Below are 13846 nucleotides of genomic sequence, written 5' to 3' on the forward strand. Positions count from 1 at the left end.
CCTTTGCTGCCTGGCACCAGGTCCCCCCACCATCCTCCGGTCCTCCTGAGGCAGCTGGAGAGGAGCTAGTGCCAGAGTTAGGGTCTGCATTCCGATGTGGCCCTGCCAGTTTGTGCCATCTGGGCAGCTGCCTTCGCCTCTCATCTCCCTGTGTCTAAGGTCTGCGGAATGGGCAGTGCTAGGGGCGGAAGGCTGCCTGGTCTTCTGGAAATGGAAAGATGTTCTCTCTAGTCCTTGGGCTGTACTTCTGAGCCCAGGCAGAGACGGAAACACATGCTGGGACAGAGCCCTAAATTGCCCCCAGAATGACAATACCAAGTGCCAGCTTGGCTCTGGGGGCCTTGTCTCCCGTCTGGGCCTTGGATGGAGGTGAGGGGAGTGGAAAGAGAGGAGTCTGAACATGAGAAGCTGAGCTATGGGCTCAGCTCAGGCTTCCTGGTGGCTCCTGAGGTCACCTTTCCTCAGGTGTCAAGCTCCAGCCTGGGCTTTATCTAGCTATGTGAGTTCATGGTCTCTGAAGGAGACACGAAGCCCCTGGACCTCTCTGAGCTACAGGGGCCTCTGAGGCTATGGGCCAGTGCATGTGGCCTTCTCAGTAACCCCAGCCAGGAAGTCACCTGCCTGTGCTGGCCCATCTCCATGACACACTGAACACTCCTCATGCAGCTTGCTCTGTCTTTGGTTGTGAGACTTTAGGGGAAGTTCTTTTCCACTTCTGCCTCAGGAACCACACAGAACGAGTTAAGGCTCTGGGAGACTCCAACTCTTTCAACTTGTAAAGTACGGACAGTTGTCCCTGCTGTCATTCCAAGGCCATATGTGGATCTGTGGAAAGTTTAAGCTCCTCCAAGATCCTGGGCTAGAAGCTTGCTGTCCTGGGAATAGCTGAGATCTTTCACAGGTGGAGGGATACATCACATACCTGTTTTGTGTGATGCTGTAGGTAGAACTCAGTTTTTTTTTTTTTTTTAGGGGACAGGTAGATCACATACCTAGGCATCCCGCAAAGTAGGCGGGTCGCCTTAGATGGTAACCTTTACCCACTCAAAAATTCGTCTCACATAAGCAGTGAGGACTCGGGCGTCACCCCGAATTGTTATTTTCCTTACTCATAAGTTTAAGGCATAGAACTCAGTTTTTTTTTAAGGACCTGCTGAGGGTTAGGATAAAACCCATGTATAGCCAGGAAGACGACTCAGGGCTCAGGCTATGGCTAGTCAGGGCTTAGCCTAGGATCGGGATCAGGGCTTAGTCAAGCATTAGGATTATGGCTTACGGTATAGCTAGGGTCAATGCTCAGTCCCTAGCTGGAGGGAAAATTCACTGTAGGAAAGAATAAGGTCCTCTCAAGATCCAGATTCAGGCTTGGATCAGGCTGAGGGTCCTGTCCAGGCCCAGGATCAGGGAAGGCAGTGTAGGGTATGGAAAAAGGCTCAGTTGATAGACTTTGTCAGAGGCAGGGTGAGTATTTGATCTAGAGTTAGGATAATGGTTCAGGCTTGAGGCTCAGTCTAGGACCAAGGAAAGTGTTCATTTTTGATTCGGGATTAGGGTTCATGTCTGTCACCAAGATCAAGGCTGGTAAGTGTTCATTTTGGGTTTAAGGTCAGGCTGGAGGCTGGGGTCAGGGCCAGGGTCAGGCTGGGATCAAGGCTTCTGGCAATCACCCAGCTTTGATGGACAATCTATAGCCAGTGTCAAGGGCTCCGTCTGTGGCTGGCCTGGGGCCAGGGCTCAGCTGTGATGTGGGTCAGGACCCTGTCTGGGGCTGTCTGTGAAGAAATTCTTGGGGGTTGGGAAACATGGCTAATGTGGAGAGGCTGGGGAGGGTGGAGTAGAAGAAGCTGGACCAGAAAAGGGAGGGGAGTTGAGGAACATCTGACCATGTGCAGGTATGTGTGATGTGGGCCAGTCACCATGGCAGCATGTTGATACCTTCTCCATCGTTATCCTGAGCTCTGGGTACCGCAAACATCTGACCATGGGCAGATGTGCTGGTAGGAGGTTGCATACGTGTGTGCACGTGAGTGCTAGGAAAACGTCCCTATGAGGCTATTTCTGAGTCTGGGGTGATGGTGACTGAACTACTGTTAGGGGCATATGTGTGATGCGGGTAATTCAGGATGGAGGCACACCGATGCCTTCTTCATCCATCATCCTCAGCTCTGGGTACCACTTCTTCAGCCTGTAGGGCCTGTATCCCACAAGGGTCCTGGCCTTCCCACATGACTGGCATCTGAGCCTTGCACAACCTGTCAGCTGAGAGCCCGTGATGACTGACTGGTAGCTGGACATGCTCCAAGATCAGAAGTAGCCCCAAGGCCTAGCAAGGACCAGCTTAGAGGTGGCTGGGCAGGGTGACTGTCGGGTTAGAGGTCAGTCACAGTCCTGTGTGCCACATACCTTTTCTTCTATGCCACAGAAGAAACTCTAATTACATGCACATGATGAAGGCAGGAAGAGAGTTCCAGTTCGAGGGCATGGAGAATGGAGGGGCCCTCCAATCCATATCTTCAGATGCTTTCTAAGAAGCACAAGGCACAGTTAGCAAAATGCTTACCAAGCATGCACAGTGCCCTGGATTGGATCCCCAGCATGAAAATAGGCACGATGGTATACACCCATAATCCTAGCACGTGCAGGAGGCTCAAAACCAAGGACATTTTTGACTATACAGGGAGTTTGAGGCCAGCCTGGGCTACATGAAATCCTATCTCAGTAAAACTCAATGAAGAGAAGTCTGTGGCGTGCGATAGATGGTTTCCTGACTCTCCCTCACTCTGCTCCAGGTTCCTGTGATACCACTGTCAGGGTTTTCTGGTTCTTTCCTGTTGCCTTTGTTCATGGGCTAAGTAGGTGAGGATGCCCCCACCTGAAGACCTGGTCACTACTACTTTTCTTTTCTTCTCTCCCTGCCCATCCCCCAGACCTTTTGCTTCTGGTATGAGTGCCATCCAATTACAATGTCAGGGCCCGAAGGACCAGAGAGTTTTCTGAGTCTCTCATGCTTGGCTTCACTTGCTGGGTGTCTGCTGTATACTGATTCTCCGCTGAGCAGCCAGTCCACGCACGATCATCACTGCTAGGGGAGCCACTAGCAGGGAAAGGCTTGGGCTCATAGGTTGCGCAGCTGGGGGAAGGACCCAGGAAGAGTTTGAGGTATAGAAGTGGAGGAGTGGGCCAGGTACGTGCTAGCTGGGGTTAGGCAGTGGATTTGCTGTTTGCTGTGGTGGTCCTGAGGAGTCCTTCCTCAAGAATAAGAGGCCCTGCAGGAAGCAACTAGAGGCAAACATCACAGCTTTGGATTAGATCCAGTGGGACTGAGCCCTGGTTCTGGTGCCTCGGAGGCCCGTTACCAGGGAGGAGCTATTGGGCCTCTGCATCAGGTACATCTGTAAAGAACCTGTGAGGATGAATGGGTCACAACTCTGGTGGCATGGAGACGTTTAACAACATTGCAGGGATGTCTGTCTTGAAGTGGCTTGAGCTGCTGTCTCAGATTTGTCCCGCTGTACCTCCTTCTTGGTAAGGGTGAGGAACACGGAGAGCCCAGGGTACAGAGTCCTCACTAATAGAAGCTACTTAGCTCCTGAACTTGGAGAGCAAGAATAAGATGCCACAGGGCTGGGAGAGATGGCTCTCAGTCTTGCTCTTTGAGAGGAACCTGGTTTGAGTCCTGACATTCACATGACATCTGACAATTACCTGTAACTCCAGTTTTAGGGGATCCGACACTGTCTTACAGCCTCCTCCACAGGCACCAGGCATGTGTGTGTCACATGGATACTCATGCAGGCCAAATGACCTGCACACATAAATAATACATTACAAAAAAACTTTAAATGCCAGCTTTTTTTAAAGATTTATTTTATTTATTTTATGTGTATGAGTACACTATAGCTGTACAGATGGCCGTGAGCCATCATATGTGTGGCTGCTGGGAATTGGACTCAGGACCTCTGCCGCTCCAACCCCACTCGCTCCAGCCCAGATGCCAGCTTTTTTATTTGTTGTGGTGTTGAGGGTTGAACCCAGGGCCTCCCACATGCTAGAAGCAATCTCTACCACTGACCCGTGCCCCAGCCCCCAAGTGCCAGCTCCCTTACTAAGGCTATAGCTAGTTTGCTTTTGTCCTGAGGGTTGGAAGGAAAGACAGAAAGCCCTTCACAGAACCTCTTTTTGGGTCTGTTCCGTTCCCAAGTTAAATCCTTTTCTTTATTTATAACTTACTGATTTTTATTTTGTTTGTTTGTTTGTTTGTTTGTTTTTTAAGACAGGGTTTCTCTGTATAGCCCTGGCTGTCCTGGAACTCACTCTGTAGATCAGGCTGGCCTCAAACTCAGAAATCTGCCTGCCTTTCCTCCTAAGTGCTGGGATTAAAGGTGTGGACCACCACTGCCAAGTCTACAACTTACTGATTTTTGTTGTTATTTGCTTTTGTTTTTTTGAGATAGAGTTTTTCTGTGTAGCTCTGGCTGTCCTGGAACTCACTCTGTAGACCAGGCTGGCCTCAAACTCAGAGATCCACCTACCTCTGCCTCCTGAGTGCTGGGATTAAAGGTGTGTGCCGCCACTGCCCGGCATTCTCTATATGTAACTTGAAGGTGAGTTCCATATTATGCATTTGCAGAATAAAAATTTTAAGACAGCAACAGAAAAAGGGAAGATGGAAAGAAGAGCAGACTCTATACCCCAGTGGGCCATTGTGTGTCCCTTTGTAGGACCCCCACCTTTTCTGAAGATTCTGTGCTGTCATGGGGGTGGTGAGAGGGAGAGAAGCTGCCTGTTGGGGACCCAGGCACACTGCTGGTCGCCCTCCACTGTGGACCCCCTCTCCCTGCACCAGTGCTGGGTGTGGGGTGACAAGTCCTGGGAATTCTGTCAGAGCTGTGACTTTTGGTCACAGCAGCTTACAAAGCAAGAATGCTTTCCTAAAAGCTATAGAATCTCGCTGGAGTTTAGCCTGGTTGGTAGAGCATTTGCTCAGAGTGTAGGGACCCCTGGAATTGGTCCCCATGTACTGCGCAAAGCGGGTGTGCTGACACAAACTTGTAACGTCAGCACCAGGGACGGAGGAGGCCAGATGGAGGTCATTCTCTGCTGCATATGACTTCGAAGGCAGCCTAGGTCTACATGGGACCCTGCCTCAAACAGAGAAAAACTACGAAAATGACTTTCTTCTAGAACTATCTCAAAAACAATTCTAGAATTGTTATCTCTCCAGAAATGCTTTAGAGGCTGGAGATGTAGTTTAGCATGGATGAAACCATGGCTCCAATCCCTCAGAGTGCATGCACAAGTGTACACACACACACACACACACACACACACACACACACACACACGAACACACTTATGCATGTATAGCAAGTATATATAATATACATTGAACCATCTCGACAATTTTGGGGTGCACAGAGTGGCATTAACTGCATTCACATAGCGCAACTGTTCCCACACTCCATCTCCAGAACTCTCTTATCTGTCTACATTGAGATCACTGTGCCTGTTAGACACTAACTCTCTAAGCTCCCTTCAGCTCCCAAGTAACCAGCCCCCCTCCTTTGCTTCTGACCTTGATCAAGTCCATTATTTAAGTGGAGTCTTTGTTTCTGGCTTCTTTCACTTAGCACACATCTTCAGAGGTCATCTGTGTCCTAGCATGCGTCTTCCTGTGTGCTTGTGTGCACACGAATGTCATGGTGATCATGGGAAGCTGATCCTCTCTTGCTTCCTTTCTCTGGGTCCCAGGAATGGAACTCAGGTCATCAGGATGGAATGACAAGGAGTTTCATGTGCTGACCCATCCATCCCCTTGCCTCCCTGCCTCTCTTTAATAGTAAACAATACAAAGTTCATTGTGGTGCAGATACACTCTGTTTACGCATTTGCTGTCTATGGGCCCTGGGTTGATCTGTTATTTGGCTGTGTGAGACAACCTGCTAGGAACAGGAGCAGTCTGGTACCTATACGACTCTCAGTTTCTGTGCCATTTTATAGAGGGATCTTTGACATGTTTTCCTGTGGTCTCAGCTCCACACTGAGGATAGCATTCTCTGACTGAGAGAACAACGCTATAATCGCTATAATCGTGTGGGGTGGGGATGGTGGAGGACCAATGAAGTTAGGGACTTGGTAGCTATCTGAGGATCCCTGAGCAGCTTGGGTCCTTCATATCCTTGACACTTGGAGGCTCAGCTGGGTTCCCCTCTTGAGAAGCATTCCCAAGAGGGTCCCTCCAATGATCAAACATGTATCCATGCTCGAACCACACATATTCCACATACATTTTCAATCCCCTCCCACACGGACACTCACTGCTGCGTGCATCTAAGTGCAGGACTGAGACACAGGAACACATATGCACATAAGCACGTATGACAAAACTTTATCACTGCATGTACATGCTCGCATGCATGTGTGCACGCTACCACCTACATGTATGCATATGCATTCACAGGCATGAGTACCCACCCACAGAGGAGCACATAGCCATGTGCAAACCATAAAAGATGGGGCATAGGTGCACAACCTCACACACTTGCACACAACCACAAACACTCACACTCACACCTTTCATAGTCATCACACACTCGTACACATTCCTTAGCTTTGTTCGTTTGCTTTTGCTTTTGTTTTGAGACAAGGTTTTTCCATTTAGCCCCAGCTGTCCTGGAACTCACTCTGTAGACCAGGCTGGCCTCGAACTCAAAGATCTGCCTGCCTCTGCCTTCCAAATGTTGGGATCAAAGGCATGTGCCGCCATGTCTGGCTATTCCTTACCTTTTTAAAATTACACTTACAAGCGTGGTGTGACATACACCTTTACTCTCTGTACTTGGGAGGCAGAGGCAGATCTCTATGAGTTTGAGGCCAACCTGGTCTACACAATGAGTTCCAGGCCAGTGAAGACTTCATAGAGAGACCCTAAGGCCAAAATAAATTAATAATTAAAATTAAAATTAGTAAATTACATCTATTTATGTATTTATTTACAAGAAAGAGAGAGAGAGAGAGAGAGAGAGAGAGAGAGAGAGAGAGAGAGAGAGAAAGCACATGTGTATGTGTAGATCAGGGGACAATTTAGGGGTCTGTTCTCTCCATCCGCCATGTGGGTCTCAGAGACCAAACTTAAGTTGTCAGGCTTGGAGGCAGGGGCCTTTAGCGACTGAGTCATCTCACCAGCCGCTCATCTGTATACTTTTTCAAAAACATTTAGACTTATTTATTTTATGTGTTTGGGTGTTTTGCTTGTGTGTATGTCCAGCATCCGCACCTAGCAATTGCTGGAGGCCTCAGCAACAGATGGGATCATCCAGCATCTCCTACTCTCTTCTTCTGACAGGTCTGTTAGGTGTCTCACCACCCCGAGGCACACAAAGAATCTGCTCGGCTCGCAGAGCTGAATCCTCTTTGGGGGCAGTGTGTGCCATCTGGGTAGCTTTGCCCATAGAAAACTCACTTCACCAGGCGGATGGATGAGACCTCTAGGGTGCAGCCTGTCTTGTCTGTCCTCCGCAGGCTAGACTCAGAAGTGGTCTATGGATCCTATAGAACCAGCATCCGAGGTGCTGGTCACAAGAGTGGCTGTCAGGAGCTACAGTGGGAGGTCCCTCCTCTTCCACTCTCAATGCCTGAACCCTTCTTTGAGAAAGACCTTCTCTATCAATATAGAGAAGGCTCCCCTGGATTTGACTCTGTATCTGGAGCCTCTCCCAGGGGGACTCTTGTTATCATTTGCTTGTCTGTCTACCTTATAGGACTCTTAGCTCCTTGGGGACACTGTCAGGAGCCTAGCAATGCTGGCAGGGTCCACAGAGAGCTGGGTCCTGGAGTACACTGTGGAATTCTGGAACTTTCTCTTTACCTGCACTCATTCAGTTCCTGATCAAGGTGATCTTCCTGCTGCCCTTAGGGCAGCACTCAAGGACAGTTCCTACTGTGGGTACCTCCCCAGGGCCATCCATCCATCAGACATCTGAGGCTGACTCCAGGTGGGACAGGAGGCTTGGTGGGTATGGCCTTGTCAACCTTCTGACCCCGAATGGACAAAAGATAAGACTTCCATGCCTTGGCCAGCTGGCTTGGCTGACCATGGGGACCCTGACCCCCTTCCCTTAAGTGGGGACAAAGTGGATAGACTAGTCTGAGGGACTTCCTCTGCCACAAGGCCTGTGTTCCTCATTGCAGTATGACCTGAAGGTAACTGTACCACATCTCTCAGCCTCAGTTTCCCTCTCTGTAGTACAGGGGTGGATTGTCTCACTAACTGCAAGACCCTTTCCAGCTGTGCCCCTCTGTGACTGAGAGTCTGAGAGCAGAGGCAGGAAGGCAAGAAGGCCCCTCTTTCCCCACCTCCTCTCCCTGTCCCCCAGGGTCACCCCAAAGCCGCCCCTCCCCAGCTCCCTGGGACTTCCCTGCAGCTGCAGACTGGGGAGACAATCGGGTGCTTTAGAGAAATACATTTTTGGGCTAATTTGCCATGCATAAGTGTTTCTCTTACCCTTTAAAGGCAGAGAACAAAGAGACCTTTCTGTGCCCAGGCAGGCTGCTGGGAAGGGGACCGCAGCTGTACGGGCTGTCGACCCTCCCTCCCTCCATCCCTGTGAGCATCCCAGCACACAGCCCCCGTGTACCGCCCCCCCCCCTTTAAGAGCGACAGAGCCTGGACTTTCCCAGCCTCCCCCAGTTGCCCAGCCGGGCCCAGCCCCCTCCCACCAGCTGCCCCAGGCAAGAGGGAAAGTGTGCGTGGGTGGCGACTGGGTGGGGAGGGGCACAAGGAGAGAAAGCCATTTCTCCACGTGGTTGCGGTGATGGTGGCAACTAGGCTTCATGATGGTGCTGGCCTGCTGGTGTGTTGGTAATGTCAGGTGACTCATCAGCACTAAGGGGATGAGGTAGTTGCTTCATTCATTCATTCATCATTCATTCATTCATTCATTCAGTTTGTCGGAGTTTCCTTTAGTATAGCTCTGTCTGCTGGTGATAAAGCTAACTGGGTTCCAGCACTTCTAAGAGTGACACCTTTGGGAGGGAGCAAAGTAAACAAAGGCCCTGAGATTGAAGGCATGGCACCCTGTGTGGAGTGGGAGATCCTGTGTATAGTGATGGGTGACAGGGCCAAGGTCAGCTCACTTGTCTCTGTGCTTCTTTACTGGGTGGTGATTCTCTTGAAGCTGTGGGGTTCACACGGACCCTCCCCAACCATGGTGCACAGCGCTGCTCCGTGAGCAATTATTCAGCTGCTTCTTCAGCTGTTCTCATCCCTGTCCTGTGGACTCCTCTACTCTTGTATCAGGACCTGTCACAGCTCTCTTTCCTCCCCCATCAGGGCTTGGCCCCTCACCTGCCTTCCCTTGTTTCCCTGGTCCACCCTGAAGCAGGTGCGCATGCGTAGTATGTCCACACAGCAGCCAAGAGCCCCCCTCCCTTCCCCTCCCCCAACACGCCCCTGTCTATCTCAGCTCATCTTCCCGAACCTCCCAGCCCCTAGCACAGACAAGGACTCTGGATGCCACCCCCTCTAGCCTCATGAGACCAGCTGCTAATGTTTATGGAACACTGACTGTAGGGCAGACACCTGTCAGCCCGCTACATCACAGTGGCAGCTCTGTGGGGCCCCTGCGCCCTGCCACTGTGTTACCCAGAGGACAGCAGGGGCTCGAGGGAGGTTTGGAGCTTCCCAGAATCATCAGTGTTGTAGGTGTCAGACATGAGACCCTGACCCACTGCTTCTGCATAAACCAGGAGCCCCTGAGAGCAGCCCCCCTCCCTGCAGCTTGTCTGTTTGGCATCCTGCAGCTTGCTCTGTGTGCTCTAGCTTCTCCTAGGCCTGCATTTTCTGATCCCCATACACGGTAAGACAGGAACAGACCACAGGAGAACATGAAAGCTCTGGAGAAAAGAACCAGAGCAGGGTCTGTCTGCCTCCCTCCTGCTGTGGGACACTGCTCTGGGAGAACATAGCCCTTGACTCTAGGATTTCAAGATCCTTGAGTGGGGCTGGGGAATGTTGCTCAGATGTATAAACCAGGTATGGTGACACATACCCGTAACCCCAGGTGGAGACAGGGCCATCTTCTAGAAGTTCAAGGTCATCCTTGACTACATATGGAGTTTGAGGTTAGCCTGGGCTACATGAGACCCTATCTTTTAAAAAAAATTGTACTATATGGGGCTGGTGAGATGGCTCAGCGGGTAAGAGCACTGACTGCTCTACTGCCTGATCTACAGAGTGAGTTCCAGGACAGCCGGGGCTACACAGAGAAACCCTGTCTTGGAAAAAAAGAAAGAGAGAGAGAGAGAGAGAGAGAGAGAGAGAGAGAGAGAGAGAGAGAGAGGAAGGAAAAGAAAAAGAAATGAAATAAAAAATAAAGCAAAATGTAGGGGCTGGGAATGTACCTTAGTTGGCAAATGCTTGCTTATACGCATAAAGCTCTGACTGGGTTCAGTCAGCAGTACCACATAAACTAGTGATGGTGGCTCACACACCAGAAATCCTAGAAAGAATGTTCCAGGAGGTGGCATCTGGGTGGGATTTTGAAGGCTGTAGAGGAGTTGAGGAGACTGACCAGAAAGTGGGGAACTGGTTTCCATACAACATGGGTAGGTTGTGTGGGCTCCTGGTTTTTGCCAAGATCGAAATCAGCACCCAATCTGTGCTCCCGAGACTGGGCAGCCTGGAGCCAACAGTAGACCTCCCTATGCTTCCTCTAGGCTGAGGCGGGAGCTTGGATTCCATTCCTCAGATCCCTCCTGGCTCCAGAGCCTCAATCCAACCCTCTTTTTTGTTCTATCAGCAAGTGACTCAGGGCCCCTCAGCCCCTCAGCCCCTCAGCAAGTGCCATCTCCTCCTGTGTGGCTTAGACCAAGGCATGAAGTTCAACACAAATGTGAAACAATGGCGGTTTGCTTTGGGCTGGACTGCCAATCTCAGAGGAAAGTTTGGACTGACATTAGTGGCAAGTGGGAGATATTGAGGGATTCTGAACACAGCAAGAATTTCATGGGTCCAGGACTCACTGTGAGCTTGACAGGAATAAGATGTTTCTAGAGAGCAGGCGAAGGCCCTGCGGCAACCAGGTGATGGAACCAGGGACATAGAGGTGGATTTTTTACAGCATTAAATTTCCCTTCAGCCGGTGTCAAGCTTAGAAGTGCAGGGCGAGAGAGCGGTCTTGAGTTGATGTGAGCTGACTCCGGCTTGCTGCCTCTCCAGAGCTGTAGAGTGCAATTTCTAAGCCAATGGGTACCCAGCTCTCCTTCTGTCCTGGTTTTGGCTCACTCGAGAGGGACGTGCGGATGGCAGCTAGGGTAGGCAAGCCCTCTCTGGTCTGTCTGAGACCCTGACCTACACTCTAGCTTCAACTTGGTGACAGTGTGACTCAGGCGTACTCCAACCCTGGCTCAGGGCTCTGTGACACCATTGGAGGAGAGAAGGTGATACCACATAGGGAAGGGACAGGGTGGGCTGGCAGCCCAGGGATAAGGACAAGGCCTCTCCCACTCTACTCATAGCTCATTTGTGGGGCAAATCAGCCAACAGTCACCAGTCAAGGAGTGGGCCATGCAGGTGTGTGAAGTGAGATGCTTGATGGAAGTCAATGGCAGGGAAAGCCACAAAAGACTCTCCGAGTAGGCTGGAGAGATGGCTCAGTGGTTAAGAGCACTGACTGCTCTTCCAGAAGTCCTGAGTTCAACTCCCAGCAACCACATGATGGCTTACAACCATCTGTAATGGGATCTGATGCCCTCTCCTGGTGTGTCTGAAGACAGCTACAGTGTACTCATACACAAAAAATAAATAAATAAAATCAAGAGAGAGAGAGGGAGAGAGAGAGAGAGAGACTCCACGCAAGGGACTCCAGGTCACCTATGCCTCAACCTACCTGTGATGATGTGTCTGTGGGCCTCAGGTCATCTGGCATTGACCCTCCATCACTTCCTGGGAAAAGCACTGATCTAAAGGGCACAGCTCCAACATGGCCTCCACGATGCTTGATCTTTCTCATTTATCAATCAGGGACTATACTTGTAATTTTTTTTGTATAGTACTTTATTGTCATATAGATTCTGTTTTTATTTAAAAACTTAAAATATGTATTTTATTATTTATTTATATGTTTGGAGAGGCATCCATAGAGGCCAGCTGCCCCATGCAGGTGCTGAAAACTGAACTCAGGGTCTCCGGAAAGGCAGGAAGCTGAGCCATCTCTCCTGCCCTTTAGTTACCCCTCTCCCACCCAAGACAGGGTTTCCCTGTGTAGCCTTAGCTGTCTCAGAACTCACTCCGTAGACTAGACTGACCTTGAACTCACAGAGATCTGCTTGCCTCTGCCGTCTGAGTGCTAGGATTAAAGGCATGCACCACCCCCTGCCTGGCCCTTTGATTTTTAAACAATATCTGATAGAAGAGTCCACTAGTAAAAGAATTCCTGTTTGTTGCAGCCCCTTAGGATGAACAACAATATGAACTAACTAGTACCCTCAGCGCTCCCAGGGACTCAACCACCAACCAAAGGGTACACATGGTGGGACTGATTGTTCTGGCAGCATGTGTATAGTAGAGGATTGCAAAGTTGATCAGCAATGGGAGGAGAGGCCCTTGGCCCTGTGAAGGTTCTGTGCCTCAGTGTAGGGGAATGCCAGGGCCAATAAGTGGGAGAGGGTGGGGTGGCAAGCAGCGGGGGGAGGGAACAGGGGTTTGTTCTTGTTGTTTTTTGTTTTTTGGTTTTTTTTGTTTTTGTTTTTGTTTTTTGAGGGGAAACTGGGAAAGGAGAAATCATATAACATGTAAAAAAAGAAAATATCTAATAAAAAAATTCCTGTTTGCTATAACACAAATTCTGCAAAGGTTGATATTTGACCTCATTTGGCCTTATCATTCCCCTCCCCCCACCTTTCTGTGTGCATGCATGACATGCTCCAGCACATACACTGCACGTCACAAACACTTCTTTTTTTGTTTTTGTTCTTGTTTTTTTCGAGACAGGGTTTCTCTGTGTAGCCCTGGCTGTCCTGGAACTCACTCTGTAGATCAGTCTGGCCTCGAACTCAGAAATCCGCCTGTCTCTGCCTCCCAAGTGCTGAGATTAACACAAACACTTCTTAACTGCTTGTTGAAGAAGGGGTGCTGAAATAAGTCTTTATCCCCGATGACTTAGCGTGTTCCTTTAAAACAAGACATTCTTTTACTTAATTACAACGTAATTATCAAATATTAGAAAATCACCATTGCTTCTTTATAATCTCCAGATCTGTTTTATTAATCATCAATTATCTTTGTTTGTTTGTTTGTTTGTTTTTTGTTTTTGGTTTTGGCTTTGGTTTTTTTCGAGACAGGGTTTCTCTGTATAGCCTTGGCTGTCCTGGAACTCACTCTGTAGACCAGGCTGGCCTCGAACTCAGAAATCCGCCTGCCTCTGCCTCCCAAGTGCTGGGATTAAAAGCGTGCGCCACCACTGCTGGCTACTCATCAATTATCTTATTAACATCCTTTACAACACAGCTGCTTGGACCTTGTAGGATGGCTGCAAGGGTTAAATGAGATGCCCTTGATAGCGGAGCCTGTTCCGAACAGTGTTGACACTATTGCTCCTTTTGCTCCTTGCTACCCTCCCAGTCAGGCTTCTTCTTCCCCAAGCTCCCTACCATGCCCGTGGGCACTCCTAAGATCCAGAAAAGACTGTGCCTATGTCCATGTCCCCTATAGGCCATCAAACTCCCGAGGGTGAGGAATGAGTTTCATTCCCTTCTGGGTTCTCCCAGCTCTGCAGGGTGACCTTGATAAGTCCCCAGCTTTAAGCCCTGTTAAATCAAGCCCCCTGTTCCAGACCCTTCACAGATA

At 49.8% G+C, this 13846-nt stretch overlaps 1 non-coding gene across 1 annotated transcript; it reads right to left on the reverse strand.

The window, feature by feature from the left end:
- Positions 1–976: 976 nt before the first annotated feature.
- Positions 977–1126, reverse strand: LOC116082955. Its single transcript, XR_004115557.1, has one exon. It is a non-coding gene; the product is annotated as a U12 minor spliceosomal RNA (small nuclear RNA).
- Positions 1127–13846: the final 12720 nt, after the last annotated feature.

The sequence above is a fragment of the Mastomys coucha genome, unplaced genomic scaffold (assembly GCF_008632895.1).
Source record: "Mastomys coucha isolate ucsf_1 unplaced genomic scaffold, UCSF_Mcou_1 pScaffold11, whole genome shotgun sequence".
Lineage (NCBI taxonomy): Eukaryota > Metazoa > Chordata > Mammalia > Rodentia > Muridae > Mastomys > Mastomys coucha.